At 39.1% G+C, this 24354-nt stretch overlaps 1 long non-coding RNA gene across 2 annotated transcripts in view; it reads right to left on the bottom strand.

The window, feature by feature from the left end:
- LOC311596814 overlaps positions 1-22862 on the bottom strand; it is a 140297-nt gene extending 117435 nt beyond the window's left edge. For both annotated transcript variants that reach the window (XR_014778990.1, XR_014778991.1), the window contains exons 1-4: positions 22696-22862; positions 11711-11767; positions 9294-9359; positions 1832-1943 (exon numbers count right to left, since the gene is read on the bottom strand). This is a non-coding gene — a long non-coding RNA (uncharacterized lncRNA). The remainder of the gene's footprint in view (positions 1-1831; positions 1944-9293; positions 9360-11710; positions 11768-22695) is intronic.
- Positions 22863-24354: the final 1492 nt, after the last annotated feature.

The raw sequence follows: 24354 nt of genomic DNA, 5'->3' as shown, positions 1-24354 counted from the left end.
CCTCTGACAATAAATCCCACTCCTATATGTTTATAATTGCTTTGCTTTGTAGGGCAATGAGAAGCAACTGGATGCAAAGATTTAATTTTATCTGCAGATCATAGTTTTATATATCACTTACTCTATCCAATAACTCAGTAATGTTCATCACACATCCTTTCTGTGGGATTTGAATATGATGTGTCCTGTACTTAATGCTTCCTCACAATGACCGAAATTTGCTATGTATGGTTTCAAGTCTTTTATTATAAACTCAAAGCATTTTTGTGGACCATATTGCTGGTCCATAAAGTAATATTTTTTAACTCAAGATGACCAGATGACTGCACTCGTCCTACTGGGTAATCTCAGAATATTGAAACTGACTTCCCCCCTGGACAAGTAGAAACTTTTATCTTTTCATTGATCATTAGTATTATACAATTAAAACTAAGTTTATGGTAAAATATACTTAAGAAAGACATCTGAAATCACCCATGAGGAATTCTGTGAGTAAAAATGAGACAAAACAAAATGTTTTACTGGAAGGTTCACTAGTAAGTAAAAAATCTATTGGGAACTTAAAATGATGGAAAACACTAAACACCTTTTAAAAAATTTCTTAGTCTATGACAAATGAATTCTTAAGCATTTGCAAGGTTTGATGTGAGTCCATGAAGAATAAGGAGACTCCAAAATGTAGTCATTGTATGTGTCAGCTCTCACAAATAATGGGAAAGAGAGCTAGATAAAGGGAAAATGCATATCATGGAGAAAGGACAAAAGTATATCTCCCCACAGATACTTAAAGTAGCAGGCAGGGTCAATACTGGAAATGTTAGAAAGATTTTTAACTTGCAGATGATTACTAATGTTGACTTTTTCATGTACTCAACAGTCACCTGCACATCTTCTTGAGAAATGGCTGCCTAGGTACATCTCCCGCCATTTAATGTGACTGCTTTCTTGGTAAATTGAGTTGGGTTGCATGTTTATTCTGGATAAAATTCCTGTACAGGTAGAGAGATAGCAAATAACTTCTCTTATTCCTGCCACTGTCTTTGTCTTCTGTGTTGGGAGTGTGCTTTTAGGTTGATATAAATTTATTTGTTTCACGTTACTTCTTGTTCACACTAGAGAGCTTAGCCAAAACATCATCTATACTGCCATCTTGAAAGCTTTCCTATGTTTTCTTGGAGTAGTTTCAAAGTTTCAGCTCTTACACTTAAGTCTTTGAGACATTCTGATTTGACTTTTTAAAACAAGATCTTCTTTACTATGGACAGGACTTTTAATGTTACAGGAAGCTGTAGTGGGGAGAGTGGGCACTCATGCCTATTGTTTTAAAATTTTCTATATTATCTATAGGCCTGGCTAGTGATCAGTTAAGACACCAACACTTGTTATATTTTAAAATAGCCTTAGTTAACCTGGGGCAGGGCAGATATCAATCCTCTAAACTACCTCCCATAATGAGACAGGCATGGGATCCCTGTCTCTATGCCATGCCGTCTGCTTCTAATAACTTCTATCAAGCTACCTCCCATCCATAATCTCATATATTTGCTGTTGTTTTTTATCTGGTCAGATTCCCCATCCACACTGCCAGTCATGTGCTTCTCCTCCAGCTAACCCTTGGCAGCCTTCCTCTCCCCTCTTCCTTTCAGGTCTCTCTCCTTTCTCCTGGTGGGGGTCCTTCTTCTTCCCAGAATTCCTCTCTCCTAGCCCCACCTATCTCCTTCCCCCTGCCTAGGTAGGATGGCTTTTTATTAAGCAAAATGTTGGGTTACACAGATAGCAAGCAGTAATTAGCATCAAAATGCATCAGACCATCCCCCAACACATGTCTTACCAGCAGATCTTTCCATTTTTTTCTTTTTCCATGTAATGCCACATTCCTTCTCTACTTGCTTATATCACTCTGAATGATGAAGACTTCATGGACCAAGAGAACAGAGGAGATTCTGTAACAATAAAAAGCTTGTTATTGTTGTGATAAAGTAGATGCAAACATTAGGACTTAACTCAGATGAACTGTCTGAAACTGTTGTGTTCCTTTCAATTCCAGAATATGACATCCTTGTGTTTTTCACTCATATGTGGCGTTTTTCCTTACAACAGGTCTCTATCAAATGAATTATGGACTTGCTTCATAAGCACATATTTACCAGTTTAAAAATACTGAAAAAGTCTGTGCATATGTGTATCTGCACATAAGTGGAGGTGCCTGCAGAGGCCAAAGGAGTCAAATTCCTCAGTACCAGAGTTACAGGTAGTTCTAAACACTTGACAGGGGTGCTGGGGCCAAGTTTCTGATCCTCTGGAAGAGTTCTCTGTGTTGTTAACCTCTGGGCCATCTTTCTAGACTCAAGCTATAACTAGCTGCAGTAGCTCATTTCTACTCCCAGTGTCCCTTTCGGAAATGGAGAACAAAAGTACATGGACTGTTCAGCCTGGAAGTCTCAGTGGCAAGCAGAGAAAGTAACCCTGCCTCGAACAAGGTGGAAGACAACGTCCGTCAGGTGACAGTATCCTTAGGTCTCCATATGTCCATTATAGAATGACATATAGAAAAAAACATGTCTTTTCACATTAGTCTACATGGTTCATGGAGGCAGGGATAAACTCTGCATTGTTCCACATTACAAGACTCAGCTACGTGGATACATTACACACTGACAGATGAATAATATTTGATTTGGACAAAACGTTACCTAGATTAAAAGTTTGAATGCACATTCTCTTGCATTTGTCCAGTTCCGAATGTCTAAGGATATATTCAACCCCAGTGCACACCACCCTTTCTTTACGTACACATTTTATTTCATGTTAAGAACATAAAAACTTCGGAGAACATGCTAGTAATTCGTTGCAAATCTAAAAAGTATTTTACATGCCTGGGTCTGACATGTTGGAAATAGAAACACCACCAGTAAAGAGATTCTTGAGCAGTTCTGCCTGTGGCCTCTAGATGTCTCACCTAGATTCCCAATGCAGAAAATAGCCTGATTCAATCCCCCAGCTATAGGCTTGGCTGAAATGTCATCTTCAGACCAAGGAATAAATCATATGAATTTAACTACACTTGGATCAAAACATTCCTCCCGTATTTTTAACATTCTGGAAAAATGAAAATAACAGATGGTGGGAGAATAGACAAATTTATGAGAAAAATAACTTGGTATTAGTCACTCAGATGGGCCACATCTCAAAGAACCCTGTTTTTTGGTGATGATGAACGGTTTCCAGGTGTCACCCTTAGTATTAGAAAAGTGATATTTAAGATAATGTTCATTGGTTTTTAAAAACTTTTTGACTTGTAAAAATATTCCCATTGCTTACCTCCAAGCTGATGAAATATGGAATACAACATCTTAGTATCTGTGTTTAGGATGTGCTTATACAAAAGTAATAATGATTTATCCTTGGAGAAGATGGTTCTATGAGTTAAGCCAGAAACAAAAGAAACAATTTTGTTTTGGGAGATAAATTGAAACATTTTTGATGGGCAAAACCATGAATTTGGGAATAGTTTGGACATCAGCAATGAAAAATAATTCCTCCATAAGTAGTCTTATTAGTAAAACGTTTCCGAACATAATATGCTATAGAAGTAAGCATACTCATCTTGTTCTACTGCTATCAATTGTAAATATAATTCTCAAACCCCTTCCCATGAACATCTATTGTGATAAATTCACTGTCTGATTCAAAAATGGCCTACCACTTTCATAATGCATTGCTACATTGAGGTAGACTTGATATAATTTATTCTTACATGAAGATCAATTATTTATTTGCGTGTGTCATGCCTTTGTCTAAATTTTCAGGTCACCAAGGTTAGCAACTGTGACTTTTGTCTAAGCACACTATCTGGATTTGATACAATCTCAAGGAAATGAATTGTACTTGACAACCTTACAGTTACAGGACCAGGTGCAGTTGATACTGTCCCTGGCGAGAAAGATGTCCCGTTTCCGAAAAGATGTTAATGAGGAGACAGGGAAGTGAGGGGGGCAGAAGACAAAGGTATTTGTGAGCTACCGAAGCAAAGGAAAGGAGGAGAAGGAGAAAGAGGAGAAACTGGAAGCAGGGTAACAAAGTATCTGTTGTGTCTGATAGGGGCTCCACCCAAGAGCCCCTGTCTCATCTCCACTTCATCTTACCATCCAGTGCTCAGTCCCTGGTCATTGACTGGAAAGCCATGAACATTTAATGTCTCTGTCTTTCCAGATAGAGATCTACCAAGGATGAGTCTGAGCAGTGTAGACTGTAAGAAGCAAGGAGGAGAAACCAGTACCTCTGTTCTGGAGCCCTGCCCTTGCTCAAACTTGATAGTTTAGTACCTTCAATGAGTCCTCCGACCTGAGTCATAGATGCTCTATAGGATGTGTGCTGAGATCCTGGATATAAGAGCTGCTGGAATTAACTCAGAAGCAAAATCAAGGTGCTGTATTTGCCCACAAGACTAAAAAAACATAATTTTTTTTAACCAGTTGTGGTTTTGAATGGTTCACCTACATTTTCTCAGTCTTTGTCAATTTTGAGATTTTTTTTATGGTGGAGATTTTGCATCACTTTTAAAAGTGTGAGGTTTTAATAGGCAACTTTAGAAATCAATGTGCATATATTAAATTTAATCATCTAGTTATAATGAATACATTCAGCATTTTTATTACTAATGTGGTAATTATTATAGATCGATAGATTTATATTACAAAAAGAGCTAATGCAGAAAAGAGGTGACACATTATTTCAAGTGATTTGTTTACTTGCCTTTTTATAGGGAGTCTTACTACGTTGGCCAGTGCTCAAAAATGCGTTGGTTTTCTATTTTATTTTTAAATCCATTTCCAAAGTTAATATTATAAGTTTAAATAGTCAGCTTCTGGAAGCAATTGAAATTCTGGAATTCATCTTGCCAAACATTGTTTATATATCACAGGAAGGACGGTGTTTCTCAAAAATTAGTTAATTTGCCTTATGATTATTTAATGCCAGTTTTCTGTGATTTTTACATTGCTGAATATAAAGTACAGTAAGCATGTCAAATATAGTGAGAGAAAAGAAAAAAGGCAAAAAGAATCTTATTTATGTGCTGTCTGCACCACCAAACACTTTTCTCTGGTTCATCTTAGGTCATAGAACAAGCCGATCCTTTGATTTTCATCACACTAGAAGTTCGTGCATACAGCAACAAAGTGATCATAAGAAGACTAGCATGTAGTTAATATTAGAAAAAGCCCCGGTCAGCAATGCTTCATGGCCACATATGATTATGATCAGGCTCATTTCCTCTCGCTGCTCTTTGTAACTTCCTTATCCCCAGATTAAAATGGAGAAAAATGCCAAGTGTTAGGAATTCGCTTCTATAAACACGGACTATTGAAATTATAAAAATGAAAACAGTTGAAGAACATACTCGGGTTGAATAACTAAATAAGAACCAATAATTAACTGCTTTGCTTTGCTTTGCTTTGTGTCTATTTTAATGCTACAGCTAACAATGAAAATGAGATGATGCTCTTTAGTTTACTAACTTTTTAATATCTCACACACACACATACACACACACACACACACACACACACACACACACACACTGACTTAAAAGAAGCTGTCCATTCAGCCAAGGGTAATGCATGCAGCAAAAGTAATTCCTTACAGTCCAACATGACATTTATTAAATATATGTCAAATATTCGGTGCGGTTTAGCCAACTCAGCACAAGTGGCAAACCCTTCATGAGAACAGCCACAGTGTTATGTTGGCAGGAAAATAGGATCTGGGCTGGGAAACAGGAGAGAAAAAAATAAAAAATAGAAGTTCTCTTAAGGTCAAGGACAACAGCTGAACAGCTTTGGGCTTACCTGCTTCAAAGGATTCCGTGTCTTGTGTTTATAGATAAAATCTTGGTTTCTATGGGGGAAGGGTGGTCACGAGAACAAATATCCCTGACACCCAAACAAAATAACCCCAAATAAAATGGATGATGTAATCAATAGTAAAAAGGGAGATAAGCATTCACAGGGAAAAATGCATGACCTCACCCAGTGAGAATACACAGCCCTTCATCGGCATGTTCCAGCTTTTCTGGCTAACTTGCTTTGAATCCCATAGCTGAGGCCCTTTCCCTCCACACTCCGGGCTAGCTCATTAGATTGCAGACAGTAAGGGCTTCTCGAGAATGGACACATTTAAGGAAAGTTCTTAGCAGCAGAATTTAATCCTCCTGGAAACTCCAGAGGCTCTCTTTGCGGGTGCTAAGCAGGCCTTATCTCCTTGTTGCATTTGCATCTTTTTTTTTTTTTTTAACTTGTTACAGTTGCCTTCGGTCTCAGGAAAGCTTCCTGGTAGCCTAACTGGAAGAGAAGTCTCTGTGATCAAGAGACACACATCGCACGGATGATATAGGGAAACGTGTTTAGAAGCAGAGGCATGAACTAAAAATATCCTTGTGAGCAGGCTAGGTTATAATTTTCAATTGCGGTTTTTCCTTAAAACGCCGAGGGCTATCAGCCCATCTCCTGATTCTCAAAAAGCTCCTTAATTTAACCAAGTCCCTATAAACAACTGCCTGTCAAAGAGCAGCCAAACTGTTTGTGCACTGTTATGTATCCAAGGAAACAAATGTAGACATCTAGAATTACATTATTAGTTTCTTTGGAGCCGTGCGCACTTCAAAGATTTTTCAGAATCTAGCAGTGCTATGTCGTCCAGGAGCCAAGTCCCGCTGCGGTGAACGTATCAGGCTCCTGGCTCCTGTTGGTGCTCTCAGCCTCTCCGTTCCACTTATCCCCAGATATTTGGTCTCTGCAGGCAAAGGGGGAGGTCAAATATATACCGCATTTGTTCCAACAGACATTCATTACTTAAAATAGTTGATGAAACCCCAGAGAGGAAAAAAAAATGATTTTGACCAATCTGATGTCACATGTACCACTGCCAGTGTAAATATGGTCCTGGTACCTGAGGAATGGTACTTTCCAGGACCCCTTTCCTGAGAATCAACGGGGCTGGTCCAGCGATCTCTCATATATATATTGGGCATCCCAGAGACCCAGGGCTACACTTTGAAAAAGGTAGTTCGTATCTCTATGTTGCGAAAGCATGGTCAGTACAAACCGAGTTAGCCCACTGCAGTTTTATTGGAGCTAGCTGAACAGTTTCTAGAAAAATCATGACATTGTAGCTCTAGGTCTGGTCATCAGCCCTGTCCATAAGGTACAACCATAAGCCCCCCTGAAGCTTCAGGAACCTCTCCAAACAGCCTGCAGACAAGAAGTGTCTGAGAGGGTGACCCTGGATGGCTATGGGAGTACATTCTTAAATTTTTTATTTTTTTGGCATATACATTTGTATTATTACACATAAAAAATTACAGACAGCAAAAAGAACCACGAAACACTCATGGATGATATGAATGTTACATTCATGGTGTTTTAGCTAATTGTATTTGGCAACCTTCTTGAAAACATCTTTCCTATCTTGGAGAGTCTAAAATTCTGAATGAGAATTAATATCTATCATCTCTCATCTCTGTCAACTTAAAACATCTATCTAGACCTAAAAACATCTTAACCCTTAAACAGCTAAGGTTAACAGCCTCTCCTTAGCCTTTTCTGATAGCTATTCTGGTCACAAGCTCTCAGATACTAACCATCTGGTCTTGCTAAGGGACAGATCTGTCAAGCTCCGCCCACACAGCTTCTGAGCTGCCACAGGTGAGGCGGGAGGAGGAGGTTTGCCCAAGCCATTGCGTTATTTTCAATCTGTCTGCACATTCCTGCATGGGCTTAGGGGCCAGACGACCTGTGTCCACCCATATTTCTGCCTGTCTCTGTTGGCAAGGCAGATGAAACCTTGTGAGTTCACCCTGAGAGAAGTCTCTCCTGCTGTTAGGCACTTCCACCATTCTCTACCCCGATGGCAAACCTCACTGGATTCCCACAGCACACCCATACCGTAGTCAGTAATACAAGGTGGGGTGAATAAATCTCTTCTCCCTTTTCACTGTGTGTGTGTGAGAGTATGTATAGCGTGGGAGTAGCACATGTACACCTCTCTGTGTTAATGCCTTGTGCACACTCTTGTGGAGGCCAGAAGAGGACATTGGATGTCCTACTCTATCATTCCCTACTTTGTCCCCTTGTTACAGGTCTGTCACTGAATGTGGGGCTAATCAGGCAGCCACTGAACACCAGAAGTCCTCCTGTTTCTGTCTTCCAATGTGCTTGGGTTATGACATACTCTTTAAGTCACTATGGCTATTGAAACTCAGCACATACATATGTGTGTGTGTGTGTGTGTGTGTGTGTGTGTGTGTGTGTGTGTGTGTGTGCACCAAGTTGTCTTTCGATCCTCTGACTATAAATATCTTTGGATCTTTTTCTAAAATGATTCGACCAACCTAACTGCACACTGCTTGCTATAATTTCTTTCAAGTAATTCAAACTCAGAACCCCCTCCAAAGAAGATGAGTTCAAGCAACTGATTCCATATGTGGTAGCTAATAACTAATATTGTGAAATCGGTACTGTGTTTGGTATAATATCCACACACTGAAAGTTGCACATCAGAAGCATTGGTGCCTGACACCTCAGAGCTGTTTTGTTTTACAGCAAAGTTCATCACAGTGTACCACAGTTTCCCTTATAGTTGCTCAACTGTTACCAAGGCCACCCTCTGGTGCAGATATTGCTCCAGAGGGAAGCTAAGCATCTGTGCACACAGGAAGAACAGGGATGGTTTTCTAAATATTTCTTAATTTTGTAAAAGTTATTGATTTATTGGAAGCCAGAAATCTAGAACATACACCATGTATCCTACACTAGTGTTTCCTGAGTATTTAAAGCTTATGCAATTATAGCTCAGTATTGAAACAAAAAGTTGCCATTAACGCAAGTGTCATTGTTACTTTATTAGGTGTAAATTTCATTTACAATTATCCTAAAATTAGGAGGGTATCTCCCAGGATAGCCTTTGATAATCTCACTCACGCTAGCTCTTCTCTCCATCGTCATAGTCCCTGGCACCCACTAAACTGTTACTTGAATGTATGTGGCTTTTCACTGCAAGGTTTTAGAAATAGAATCATGTGTTTTATCAGACAAGTGGCCTTCGTCACTCAACATAACGGAGAATCTAATTTGGCTTTGTTCTTTATTTATTACAGAATAATATATCAATTTACATTTATTTTGTATTGAATTTGTCTATAAGTGACTCCTTACATCAAATTATATGCCAACGGGGCTAATACACATGAATGATGAATTAGGGATATTGAAAACAGAAAGGCAGAGTGTGCTAACCTTGGTGACTGGTTAGCCGCGTCACTATGGTTACGCTTCACAGTTGGCTCCGAAAGCCCTGGCATCCTGAAAGAAGAGACAACATGATAGATGGCATGGCTCTCATTAGAGAGGAGGAAGCCTGCCAGTGCCTAAATGGAGAGAACTCTCTTGCTGGTGTTAAATGTAGAAATGATAACTCATGAGAAGTTTTCCACAGACTGCACTGATGTGATGGATAACATTCTCCGGTGTCTCCACAGCAAATGAAAACAGGGATGGTACTTTGCAGGTTGCTTCTCCTTATGGGTGTCATCACCCAGAAAGCAAACTGCTAATAAAGAGCGACTTTGTGGAGCCCAAACAGTAGGAGACATTATGAGCCCAGCACCTCAGTGCTATGTGAGGAAGTCTTAAAAAGGGGCCCATAAGGTCACTCCTGTGAGAAGCAACACAGATCTCTGTTGCTTCTCGACTGTGTGCTCTTCGTAGGTACTTGCTGAGTGTGCCATCATATGCGTGCATTTCTGTTACATAAATTTCCAGGAGCAAAACTCCTAGGTCAGAGAGGAGGTATAGCAGACACGGTGCTTCCATAGTGGCCCGCCAGCCTTTCTGTTACCAGAATTAAGAAAGCAGACAGCTGAGCTGTTCAGAAAAGGAGTCAGTAAGAGGAGAATTAAAAGCTGGAGAGTTGGCTTGTGATTATGAGCAAACATCGCTCCTGCAGAGTACCTGAGTTCAGTCGCCAACACCACAATTACCCGTGTCTCTAGCTCCAGGGGATGTGATGCCTCTGAGTTCCATGGGGGCCTGTTCTCCAATGCCCATGGTCCCATACACTCACATACACAAGTACATAATTAGAAACCCAGAGATAAGAGAGAGTGGGAGGGTGAACAAAAAACACAGTGATATACACGAATGGAAAAATCACAGTCAAACTCATAGTTTAATTTTTTAATTAAAAAACGTACTGTTGTCATTTCATACCTTGGTGACTCTCGGGACTATGAGTTTGTGTATTTAGCCTTCTTCACAGCCTGTGATTATGTTCTACGTGTAGTCCTGTTTGACTTACAATGGATATTTATTCTGAGATGGGCATCATGAAGCAATTTCTCCGTGGTCACAGTTCACAGCTTCAGCTTCACAAAGAGAGACAGTTGTGATGCTGTCACTAAGTGGTGCTGCCTTGTAGTGGGCACCATCGTACTTGGGCTTCACCCACAGTGGGCTGACTCGCACACTGCAGAGCTGTGGTTAGAAATGGCGTTTTCTTTTAGGGCCAAACTAACCCCTGAATTTCTCTGAAATTCCTTCTACACATACATTGGCTTTGGTTTTGATAAATAATATGTAATTTTTAAAAACCTTTAGCCTAGTATAAAAATGAGGAATTTCATGTTCTTAAGTATTTATGTGAAAAAAAATAAGCAAGACGGTGGAGCTAACTTTCAACCATTTGACATGAATAGGATTCACAGAAAAAGATGATTTCTAATTTGGGAGTATTGTTTTGCTAGTTTCTTCTTGTTGTTGTCATTCTTCTTCTTGTTCTTGTTATTGGACTTGTTCTTGTTTTTGTTCTTCTTGTTCTTCATTTTCTTCTTCTTCTTGTTCTTGTTCTTCTTGTTCTTGTTCTTCTTCTTTTTCTTTTTCTTCTTCTTCTTCTTCTTCTTCTTCTTCTTCTTCTTCTTCTTCTTCTTCTTCTTCTCTTTCTCTCTCTCTTTCCTCCTTTCTTTCCCTCTACCACCAATTCCCCCTATTCCCATCCTTCCATATTTGGGGTCATGGACAAAGACAGATGAAGTTAAAGCCATCCTTAGGCTGTCATGCTGGAATAACACATAGAGAAACTACATGGAGAAAACTAGTTTCCCGAAAATTTCCCCAGGTCTTCTGTCCAGGGTTACTCACCTCTGGATACAGATATAGGAGGAAGGAAGTCACAAAGGTGACTGGGCCACACACACCTTCTCACTGTAGCTTCAGAAAAGGAGGCTAACTTATTTTCAATGAGATTGGGAGAAAACCACATAGGTTCCTAAAATAATGAATTACAATAGATTATTTGTAAATACTGAAGCTAAAATGTGAGGGAATACCAGGTATGCCATAGTCAATTTTGAATCTTCCTGGAGACATAAGGCAATAAAGAAAATGATGCACCCATTAGTATAATGGGTCTTATTTTGAAAAAAAAAATCTCCTTAGGAGAAAACACAATTAAAAACTAGAATTAAAACTGAACATGGAGTATACTTATAATCCCACCATCTGCTGGGGGGACAGTAGGATCAGCTAAGGCCAGCTTATGCTACAAAGGAAATTCAAAGCCATCCTAGAACACACAAAGACTGACTAAAAATATATAGAACTAAGCAAACCAACTTGCATTTATCTCCCAGAGTCTACGTCGGGTCATTCAGAATTACCTGAACTCCAGCTCCAAGGAGACACAATGCTTCTGGCTCCCAGTAATGACACCCACTCTAAGACAGACACAAAAATAGAGGTATAATTAAAATAAAGTAAATAAAATTTTTAAAATTCAAGGAAGAAACTTAAAATCACCCTAGAATCAAATGAAAAAAATATACTAGAACCTGTTGTTCTACTAATAAAAGTGGTTTTACGAGGGAAGGTTATTGCTGTAAATGTCCAGATTTTAAAAGATCCTAGATCACCTGATAAATAATGTAATAATGCATAACACTGTCTTATAGAATTCAGTGAGTGGGCAGAAATAGTAAAGATCATAGCAGAAGTTAATAAAATAAAAACTAAAACAACAATCTAATGAAAAATGAAAATTTAGCTCTTTAAAAGATAAAGAATGACAAGAGCTAAAAAAAAAAAAAAATCTAACCTACAGAAAGATTGGCTTGTTTCAGCATAGGAAATTTTGAAATAAAAAGGGAGATGTCACAACAGATATCAATACATTTTGGGAGATCATCCTGGCATACTTTGAAAACCCAAGTCCCAATAAACTGAAAATGTTAGATGAAATTCATACTTTTCTAGACATATATGCCTTACAGAAATGAAACCAAGAGGATATAAACTACTTAAATATATTTACACCAAGCATGGAGATTAAATTACTAATATAAAGTTTCTCAACTAATCAAAGACCATGCCTAAATGGAGTCCCTGTTAAATTCTACCAGTTTGCTTTTTTGTTTGTTTGTTTGTTTGTTTGTTTTTTAATGTCAGTGGTCCTCAAACTATTCAACAAAATAAATATGGGTAATACTACCAAACTCATATTATAAAGCCAGTGTTACCCTGATGTCAAAACCAGATAATAACACAATAAAAAGGAAAATTATAGATTAATTGTCCTAATTGACATGTTTGCAAATAAAATTCTGAATACAATGTCTATAAATAAAATACTTGCAAGTAGAACTGAACTACACATAAAAAAGAAAATTCAGCAAGACCAAATAATTCTGAGCATGTAAAGGTTAATTGAAAATAAGTACATCAATAAATGTAATGTGTCACATTAATAGATAAGCTCAAGGACAGGCATCTCACAATCATCTGAACAGATGTCAAAAAGGCCTTTGACAAAGTTCTATGTAAAGTGATGATAAAAACTTGAAGAAACTCAAATGTAGTGGGTTGAATAAAAATGGCTCCCATAGGCCCAGATATTTGAGTGCTTAGTCTCCAGGTGATAGAACTCTTTGATAGGATTAGAAAGATTAGGAGATGTGTCTTTGTTGGAGAAAATGTGTTATTAGGGGTGGGGGTTGAGGTTTCAAAAGCGCATGCTAGGCCCAGTCTCTCTCTACCTTTTAGCTTGCTGATTAGAATATAGCTCTCCACTATTGTAATACCTGCCTGTGTGCTGCCAATGTGCCTGCCATGATGGTAATTGACTGAAGCTCTGAAACAGTAAGCAAGGCAACAAGTTGATGTTTTATCTCATAAGTGTCATCTAGGTCATAGTATCTATTCACAACAGCGGAACAGTGACTAGGGTATCAGAATAGAAACAAATAACCACCAGCAAAATAAAGGCTATATGAAAAACCTTTAACTAATATTATACTAAATGAGACAACACTCAAAGTGTTTTGTGAAAATTAGGAATAGGTCAAGGGTGATTACATTCTCTAATGAAATTCAGAATGATCCTTGAAGTCTTATCTAAAGCAGTAAGACAAGAGTAGGAGGAGGTAATGCCACACAAGTAGAAAGGGAGGGAGTTAAATCACTTCTTTTTGTAGATGGTAAACTTAAAGACTCCAACAAAACTGTCACAGAAGCGCAAAGTGCATTCAGCTCAGTAGGACAGAAAATCAAAATACAAAAGTCTTTTCTATAATAAATGTGCTGAGAAAGAAAATAGGGAAATGATTCCATTCATAATAGTTTTAAAAATACATATGAATAAACCTACTGAAGACTGTCAAAGAGCTCTACAATAAAAATTTTATTTATTTTTTTGGTTTTTATTAATTTATTCAGATTACATTTGAATTGTTATCCCATCACTTATATCCTCCCATTCCTCCCTCCCTCCTGCTTTCACCCTATTCCACTCCCCTATGTCTATGACAGAGGGGGACCTGCTCCCCCACTATATGGTCCTAGGCTATCAAGTTTCACCTTAGTAGCCTGCTTATTCTTTCCTGAGGGATCTGCTCAAACTACGGTGGAGAGCAGGGACTGACTCTGACATGAACTCTGGTGCCCCATATTTGACCAATAAAAGCTTTAAAACACTAGAGAAAGAAATAAAATAAGACACTAGTAGGTGAACCAATTTCTGGTGCCAATGAGTAGAATCAATATGCAAGGATGATTGTGTTCATTCAGTTCAGTGAAATTCCTATTAAAATTTCAATGGCATCATCACAGAAATAAAGAAATAGCATTGAAAGTCAATACAGAAATACAGAAGACTCCAGACAGCCAAAGAACAGTCCTGGGAGTATCATGAAAACTGATTTTAAGTTATAACTCAGAACCTTACTAAGAAAACCAAGACGACACTAGCACAAAAACATGTATGTGATGGTTTGAATGAACATGGCCCCATAGGCTCATAGGGAGTGGTACTATTTAAAAGGATTAGGAGATATAGCCTTCTTGGAGTAGGTGTGGCCTTGTTGAAGGAAGTGTGTCACTGGGGGTGGAATTTGTGTTTTTAGAAGCTCAAGCCAGACCCAATGGCTCTCTCTCTCTTTCTTCCTGCTGCATGCTGATTCAGATATAGAACTTTCAGGACCTTCTAGAACCACATCTACCTCTGTGTCACCATACTTGTGGCCATGATACTAATGGTCGGAACCTGTGAACTGTAAAACAACCCCAGTTAAGTGTTTTCCTTTATAATAAGAGTTGACATGGCCATTGTGTCTCTTCACATCCATAGTGCCATTGACTAAGACAATGTACATTGAATAGAAGACAAAATTAAATCAATAAGGCTATGGACACCTGGGTTTGTATTGAAGATGTCCAAAATATACATCAGAGGAAAGATAGCATTTTTAGCAAATGGTGCTGGACAAACTGGATATTTCTGTCTAGAAGAATAAAACTACCACATTATTGGCATATTACCATTCTTAAAAGATAAAATTCAAATGGCCAACAAACATAAAAAATACTCAACATCCTTAGCTGCAAAGAAAACACAAATTGAAACTACACTGATACTCCAGGTCTCTTCCCTCCGAATGCTTGCCATAAAGAAAACAAGTAGTAAACCACGCTGGTGAGCATGTCGGGAAAGGGGATCCTTTATAAACTGGTAGTAAAGATGGGCATTAGTGAAGTCATGCTGAAGATCAGTACGGTGGTTCTTGGAAGGGAATCTAAAGCTAAACTTACCATGTGGCCTCGTTATACCATTTCTGGGAAAATGCCCAAAGAATCTTTAGTCAACATACCACAGCCACAGACAGACTTTTACACCATTGTTATCTCAATGCTCTATTAAAATCAAGCCAGGGAACAAGTTAGATGTCTGTCAGGAGATCAATATATACAAGAAGTTTTATATATATATATGAATTTTATTCACTCATAAAAATAAATAAATTATTTATTAGGAAATTGATGCAACTAAGGATCATCATAATAAGTAAAATTCCAGATTCAAAGTAACAAATATAATACATTTTTTCATTTGTATATTTTTTGATTTTGTATTATATATAAAATTATAAATATATATCATATATGTCATATATATGATAAGAAACAGAAAAGAGATTGCGGAGAAAAAGAAAGTTAAAATATGTATGGGGTAGCATATCAAAATACATGGACTTGATACACTTGAAGAAAATTTATTTTATGGAACCCAAAACTATGAACAGTGAGTCCAAATCAGTGAAAAGTTTGCACTTGAACTTTGAGTACTTCCTTAGCATAGGTGTTTTTACTTGGGTAAAAGTAATGCTGTAGTTGTATTGCTATTTAGCTGTTGTAATATTTCTCAGCCACGTTAATTTCTCTACTGATATATTAACAAATTTTTATAATTGCATTTCTTTTTGCTTTCTAAGTTTTTATTAGCTTGTATCCATGTTCAAAAGCATTTTGTGATTGATTATTTATTTTGTCACCAACTAGGGACTTTAATCTATAACATTTACTTTAACCAACAGCTTTAAATTCTAGTATTTGGCTTCATCTTACTTTCCCCTTTATATGTATGTATGTATATATATACATATATATGTAATTTTTCAATTGTTATAAGTCAATGTAATTTAATATGCCTCATATACAGTATCTGAAAATTAAAATTGAGAAATAATCTGTGTAAAATGTGATTTATTTTTCAATTTTTGGTCTATTGATGCATTTTTATTTTAGCTCAATATTTTATGTTGAGCCAATTTTTAAACCCCCTCTTTAGGCATTACTGAACACCTAAGAGTTCTAACTTCAGCATAGCAGGTTTTCAGATCACTTCTCTCTTTACCCACTCTGGTGTCATGCTCTTCCCCAACTCTGTTCCCTAAATAATGTTTTCTTAAACAGTTGCATTAGTCAGGACCTACAAACGTAAATTTGCTTAGTCTGAAAACATCAATTTTCCAATATCCTGAGTGATATTATGAATAAATAAACATTTCAATTGGGTCAAAATACTCTTCCTGTGTTTCTACCATTCTGATTTTTTTTCTAAAGACTGGTTCATATTTATAGTATTCTAATGATTGAATACTGTAAGTATTCTTCAGATATTGATGGATGAAGTGCTTTAGGCACCACATGCATTGTCAGTGGCAGCATCATGTGTAAACATCACCTTAAAGAAAGATAATGTGTAAGGTAAGCAATGAAAGCCCATCAAGGAAATTCTCCTTCTGATCAAGAGAATAGAATCTGGCCTCAGTGGAGACATAACATTCCAGTTGGAAATATCAGTCACCTGGCTAAATGTCTGACCTAAGGAGGCTGACTCATCTTGAGTCATGCTCATGAACAGGTGGAATACTTCTCCTTTACTGACATACTGTACTCCTTCCCAGAATTCCTAACACACTGCAAAGTCCCTAATGGCCACCATGAGCTGTGGCTGGACTGTCAGTCTTTCTGAGAACAAAGTCAGAGGGTATAACTTGTTCTTTTTTCTTTCTTTTTTGGAGGATATTGATGAGGACCTAAGTCCTTTCTCCTCTCCAGGCTAAACATAATGACTTTTTCTCCATCACTCCTCCATTTTTTTCTTTTCCAGGCAGCTGTTAATATTTACAGCTTGCGTGTCCTATTTTCTTTTTTCTTTCTCTTTCTTTCTTTCTTTCGTTCTTTCTTAATTTTTACTTTTTAAATAATTTATTTAGATTACATGATGATAGTTATCCCCTCACTTGTATCTTCCTGTTACTCCCTCCCTCTCTTTCACCCTGTTCCCCTCCCCTAGACCCTTGATAGAAGGTGACCTTCTCCCCCTCCATATAATCACAGCCTATCATGTCTCATCTGGATTGCCTGCTTCCCATTCCACTGACTGCTACCTATAGCTTAGGGCTTAGAGCACTGGTCTTGTAAAGCAGGGATTGTGAGTTCAAATCTTGCTGGGGCCTGTAATGATTATTTTCTTTCTTTTACACCCTAAGAAAATTGTCCTTGAGCTTCAATTTGAATATATTCTTAAATTATTTTATTAACAAGACTAAAAACTCCATGAGGGGACTTCGATTTCTGCTATACTTATAACGACATATGTTTCACTTTTTAAATATTTTATTTTATTTTTATAATTTAATAATTTATTCAGAATACAACCCAATTGTTATCCCATCACTTGTACCCTCCTGCTTTCACCCTATTCCCCTCCCCTAGGTATAAGACCAAGGGGGACCTCCTTCCCCACTATACGGTCATAGGCTATCAAGTCTTGTCTTGGTATCCTGCTTACTCTGAATGCCATCAGGCCTTGCCACCAAGCGCAGGTGGTCAAATATGGGGCACCAGAGTTCATGTCAGAGTCAGACCCCACTTTCCACATAACTGTGGAGATAGTCCTGTCCATTGGCTAGATACAAAGAATCATAAGGTCCTACATAAAGGCATATATGCCACAAAATTTGAAAATCTAAGAGAAATGGACAATTTTCTCGATCGACTCCACTTGCCAAAACTGAATCAAGATCAGATAAACAAATTAAATAATCTTATTTCTCCTATATAAATAGAAGCAATCATTGATAGTCTCCAAAGCAAAAAGAGCCCAGGGCCAGATGGTTTCAGCACAGAATTCTACCAGGCCTTCAAAGAAGAGCTAATATTGATACTCTTCTATCCAAAAAATAGAAATGGATGGAACATTACCAAATTCATTCTATGAGGCCACAGTCACATTGATACCTAAACCCCACAAAGACCCAACAAAAAAAGAGAATTTCAGACCAATTTCTCTTATGAACATTGATGCAAAAATACTCAATAAAATATATGCAAAATAAGTACAAGAACATATCAAACATATCATTCACCATGACCAGGTAGACTTCATTCCAGGCACGCAGGGATGGTTAATGTATGGGAATCAATCAATGTAATCCACCATATAAACAAACTATTTCATTTTTTTAATCTAAATTTTGACCCTGTGTAACTGAAAAAAGTATGAGGTTTCTTCAGAAGCTTTGGCAGCAACTTTGGGATAATAACTGGCTGAATCTTATCAAATTGGCCTGATAAAAATAATTATCAAAATTTTGATATTTGAATATTATCAAAAATCTGATAACAATTACTATCAAAATGATGATTTTGTTGTTATGTCATACAAATAGTTGTAAAGAACAGTGAACTGTTCTCTCTGGTACTTTTTTCAAATTGTGACTGTAGAGACTGTGAATACTCTACAAAGGGTACAATGACCAAAATTGCAACATAATTACTATTTTAAAAAATTAAAAATTTGAAGTACCTTAAGACTTACAGAAAAAAATCATTTCTATTAGTATTGCTATTCCTTTTATTTACATGCAAAAGTGTCATAATTGAACCCCATCTCTGTGAACATGCTTCGAGAGCATAACTGCACATCAGCAGACAATCTGTTAGAGAAGATGTTTATATATTGAAAGGGAAACTGATGGATAACGGGGAACATTCCAGCACCAGACTGTTTAATTGCCTTTGAAATGAAAAGCTGCTGAAGACACTGACAGAATCTTCAAGGATACAAACTTTTCCCCTGTTTTATTAGAAAGGAAATGAGGCATACCAGGACAGTTAGGAGTGGGAAGATCAAAAGAGTTACTGTACATATAAAACATAGCCCACATACTTCATTGATGCATGATCCTTCGTCATCAGCTTACTCATTCACAAGTGCTTACTGAATGCCTGAAAATGTGTCACGGACCCCTTTAGTAGCTTGGATTATAAAGACTGTAAGGATGAGCCTCTGCCTAGATGAACTTGTAATATATAAATGGCCTGTCATTTAATACTGTGTTAAACACTACACTGAGTGGACTGTGATAAGGAATAGTGATGGCCTGAAGAGATTATTCAAATCCCAGTGCCATTGATTTACTTTAAACAATTCAGGGTAGAAATGTGTGTCTCCACCAGCGGTATCCTAACCTTGTGATGGGGGAGAACATTTTTGCTTATCAATGGTGATGGACATCGTGAAAATTATACGCAGCGTGTTTTGTTGTTGATGCTCATCACCTTTGCTAATTGTTGGTATATTTTAAGCTTTGGTCCAAGACAATTATTTCTTTACTGTGTTCTAGTGAAGCCAAAAGTTTGGACTCCCCTGCCGGTGAAGTGGCAGGTGGTGTAACTGTCGATGGAAGGTTGGAAGAGCCCTGCTGTGGAGATGTTAGTGTTAGCTGCCACCAAACACCAGATGCATCAGCAATCTCACCTCACTCATTTCAGGACATTAAGGCATCCTCCTTTTGCTTCAGGCTTCCTGTGGAGATGTGTCTGTGGCAACAGTGGCTACATATCAAATGATATCCCCCTCCCCTGTCCCAATGCTCTTGACATTACATATCTCACTGCTTGCATACAGTTCCAGAGTGGACACTTGATTTCTGTATCTGTCTCTCCCCTGCTGCTCCCCAGAGATACAAACCCTCTTATCTGCCAAACAAATCATACTAGGGAGATGAAAACGGAATTCCAACACCGAGCCTTGGAGAACGCATCAAAGCAAATGTCACCTTGTTTCCCTGATGACAACTCTGATCTGATCACACAGCATGGCGCTCTTTTTCTCACATCTACAGCTACATGTGTTTGCCATGAATATTTTACTCAGCTCTTTTACACTATCAATTTGAGGTCGTGATTCAAGTTAGCTGACTCTAAAACATGTCTACTAAAAGTCAAGGATGTTCATGAGTCCCCATACGGTTAGTTCCTCACGTCCCTTGGGGCATCCTTACCCCAAAGTTGGCAGCAATTCCTGTCTCCTTCCCCCACACAATAGAGCATCACTTTTAAGCAACTTAGGTTTTATTACCAGATGTGTGAAAGCTGAAAAATCAACGTACAATTATGAGGATAATCACTATTTAATATCTTAGTATTTGTACGCTGTTCAAAAATCCCTCTGCGAGCATGTGTTGTAGCATGCAGCTCCTCAGAACACCCTTGAGGATCCATAGCCCTACTTTAGCACAGCCATAGAAAGATGAGGCCAGTCCTCCTCATCCACACTGCCACTTTTTCATTAAATATGACTTCTCCACACCAAATTCCTGGTAGGAAACAAAAAACAGACTGGGCTTTGTTTTCATCCATTTTGTCTCTGTTACTCTGGGTTTACTTGTATGACTGGATATTGTCAATCTATAACATGCGCATTTTACTAAAAGAAGTACTTTTTAATCTATCTTGAATTCAGCATTTAAAATAATACAATTATTACAATACTCCACCATGAAGTATGATTCTAGACATGTTGTTGCTGCGCCTCGCTCGACCAGCAAGAAAGACGTGACCACCAGTTCTTCTCCTAAGCAGCTTTATTCAGGCGTTCTTTCTTCTTTCTCGGAGAATCCCCCAAGCCACTCCCGTCACGCTCATTTATACCACCCAAACAGCCAATCACGCTAAGCCACGTCTCACACGCTGATAGGCTCGTAGAGGCGGAGCTAATGCAAGCAGCGGGCCTTTTCCAAATAAGGGGTTGTTTGTCTAAATCGAGACAGCTCTGGCTGCATGCCAGGCGTCATCTTGGGGCGAGGTCCATAAAGGGCTCTGTGGCTCTCCACAGTTCCTCCTTTTTGTTTTATTAGTGCTGACACAACAGGTGAGAGTAGAGGTCTGATCTCCAGGAGGACACTGATGTATAACAGCCCACAATCTAAGCCCTCCACCAGATTGAGTGCTGAACCCGTCCTGTCGAATGGACACTGATGTACAACAGTACTCAGCCAAAGCCCTTCACTTGGCTCAGCACTGGACCCGTCCGGTACCTTTTTTCTGGAGGTGGGTTCTGGGGTACCAACCCACATGCAATCAGACTTGCTCCCCAGGAGGCCATTAAGTGCAAACAATGTACCTCCTGTGCAGTGCTCTGCCTTGCACCCTGAGCATGATGAGGTGATCAATTCTTCAGGACCAACAACCACACTAGTAGAGATTGCCCCGCCTCAACTGCTGAAAATGCCTGAGCCATCATGATTTGAGTACTCATCTGAGACGCACGCAAACGACAAATACACCAAAAGCATACCACACATACTGCAAGCATCAAAAGCCCCAGGGCTCCTATTCCTGCCCATTCTTTCAGGTGGTTCATAGCCACCGACATCCAGGGGGAGAAGCCCAATGCCATGGGAGGATCCACTCGCGTTGAATTCACAGTGACAATGGCGAGACGCAGATCTCTTAGGGTATGTTCAAACTCTGCGGACCAGTTCCCCTGGAGATAAGCTGAAAGACTCTTAGACAAATTAGCAGCTCGTTTAAAGTTGTTATATGGCACAGATGTAAGGTATAACCCTGACATTTCCATTCGCATCCGAGCTGAACCACCTGTAACAGGATATCTACTTGTTCTTGTACCAGATCAACGCGTTGATTTAAAATCATGATGCCACCTTTCAAGTGTTCATTTATGTTGGTCTGAACCTCTAAGGCGGTGGCCACATTTGCTGACAAGTTATTCAAAGTGGCCGCTGTTTGGATGGTGGAGCTCATGGCGACTGCTGCTGTGGCAGCTCCAATGGCCGCTAAAGAGGTGGCGACTATAATGGCTGCTGTTAGGCCAAAGTCTCTCTTCTGTCTGAATAGACTCATGGAACTGGGTGCAACAACTGGGACAGGCACATAACAAGGCATTCCCGTAACCACAGCGATGGGAAAATCGCTAGCATTCCAGCACAAGGAATAAAAACAAGTATCCTTTTTACAACTAATCCTATCTTCATACTCAACACTACCATTATATAGGATAAACAGGAAAGGCGGCCAAAAGCATACAGGAGTAGGGCCAAAAGAAACATTGCGTCCTGTAGCCACTAAAGCATTAGAAGTTTCAAAAAGGTCAGAAGTATTCCAGCTGAAAGTAGCATTACCAAATGCTCCTCCATTAATCATGGCCATTGGCATCAGCTGCCATTGACCCCACAAAGGAGCCAATAGTTAAAAGGATTGGACGGTATCGGGAGGTTAGTTGACCTGATACAGCAAACCAGGGGGCTACGGTATCACGTTCTGACAAAAAGGTTTCCAAGGTTTTACTCTTTAACTTGATTCCCTTTGATTTTAACAGCTCTTGAAGAGCTGCGAAAACCGGATGAGACTGTGACGCACCCATATTTTCACTTTCTTTTCCGAGATAAACCTCGAGTATTGGCTCCCTTCCAGAGACCTAAGAATTAGCTCCCTTCCGGAGACCTAGGAATTAGCTCCCTTCCAGAGACTTTCCCCTTCCCCAGGGGTTGTAAGCTCCACTTACCAGGAACTTACCCGCCGGCAATCCCTGACCACTTGGAGTTCTGAACTTAACGGTGGGGGAGTCGGTTCCCCATATGGGCCACCACTTGCCGCGCCTCGCTCAACCAGCAAGAAAGATGCGACCACCAGTTCTTCTCCTGAGCAGCTTTATTCAGGCTTTCTTTCTTCTTTCTCGGAGAATCCCTCGAGCCACGCCCATCACGCTCATTTATACCACCCAAACAGCCAATCACACTAAGCCACGTCTCACACGCTGATAGGCTCGTAGAGGCGGAGCTAATGCAAGCAGTGGGCCTTTTCCAGATAAGGGGTTGTTTGTCTAAATCGAGGCAGCTCTGGCTGCATGCCAGGCGCCGTCTTGGGGAGAGGTCCACAAAGGGCTCTGTGGCTCTCCACATGTTGTGCCTGAAATTTCTGCTCAAGAGTTCACTAAGGGGGGGGGGGGGGTTGCAATAGTAGGGTCACCTGATCTTGAGGTCTTACTCCAAGGTCATTGTCAGCACAAACCGTTTCTTGAGGAGGGAGAGCATTACCCTACCTAACACCCCTTTGCTCTCTGCTGTTGACCAGCCACAGCTGCCAGCAACGACAGCATGTTGTAGTTCCTTATTGAGTATCCCCTACAGACATGTTTTAGTATAAGTTTGCTTCTTCACTGGGCAACCAGTTCAAAACTGTCTTTTTCTCCGTGTTTTCAAAGAGTCTCTGCTTTTAAAAAGTCCTTGCAATCACCTCAGGTCTACCCAGGAAACCTTCTCATCTCTAGATTCATTGACATATAACTTGAATTATAACTGTCAAACCTCCTCATAGCAGAACAGAAATTATTGCACTAGTTAGTTATAGGGAGTGTGGACCAGTGGCTTACAATATTGAGGAAACCATTAGAGAACTCTGACTTCCATCGTCAAACTCACTGTAAGATGGACACAGTGCTTCAGAACCATTTATAGCAGTTTCCCAGCACTCTATGTAAGACTCTAAATATGTGACCATATGGCCACATGCTCAAATAATTTTGGAAAAAAAAATAGTACATTTTGGTTATCTTTAAAAGAACCACCACTTCCCCCCCCCATCAAATTCCTACTGTTTTATTTGACCATGCTGTTTTGAACAGTTCTCTGAATAGCAATAAAGATGAGTATTTTAATTTCTCTGCAGTGGTGTTTGATGTGGTCCTGGTGATTTTTGTGCATCAGTGATGAGGAGTTTTCAGGAATTCCTCAGCTGTCTAAGCCCATTCTCCAGCTCAGGCTTCATAAACCAGCCTTCCGCCCTCCCACTGCTGTCTGAATGAGATGCTCAGGACCACATTAAAGGACTTATGGGAAGGAAAGGAAGGGAACATTTTTAAAAATTTATAATGACGATAGATTCAGGAAAATTCTTTACCCAAACAGGCACATAAGATTATAAGTAGGACATGTATTTCTCTCCACTGCCTGATCAGAGAGAAAGGATTTTATAGTCTTCAGAATGCTATTAGTACATCCATACATTCCATTAGCATACAAAATAAAATCTAATGTAGGTAGAATACTCAATAAAATTTAATCACGTCATTTGATATTCCACTTGAAAAGGTATTGAAGAGAAATCATAGAAGCCGGACTTGTATGGCTTGGATATGTGTGAAATACACTTTTCTGTGCCAAGA

The sequence above is a fragment of the Acomys minous genome, assembly GCF_964271855.1.
Source record: "Acomys minous genome assembly, chromosome: 4".
In the NCBI taxonomy this organism is placed as follows: Eukaryota; Metazoa; Chordata; class Mammalia; order Rodentia; family Muridae; genus Acomys; species Acomys minous.
This window is presented reverse-complemented; position numbering and strand designations above follow the sequence as displayed.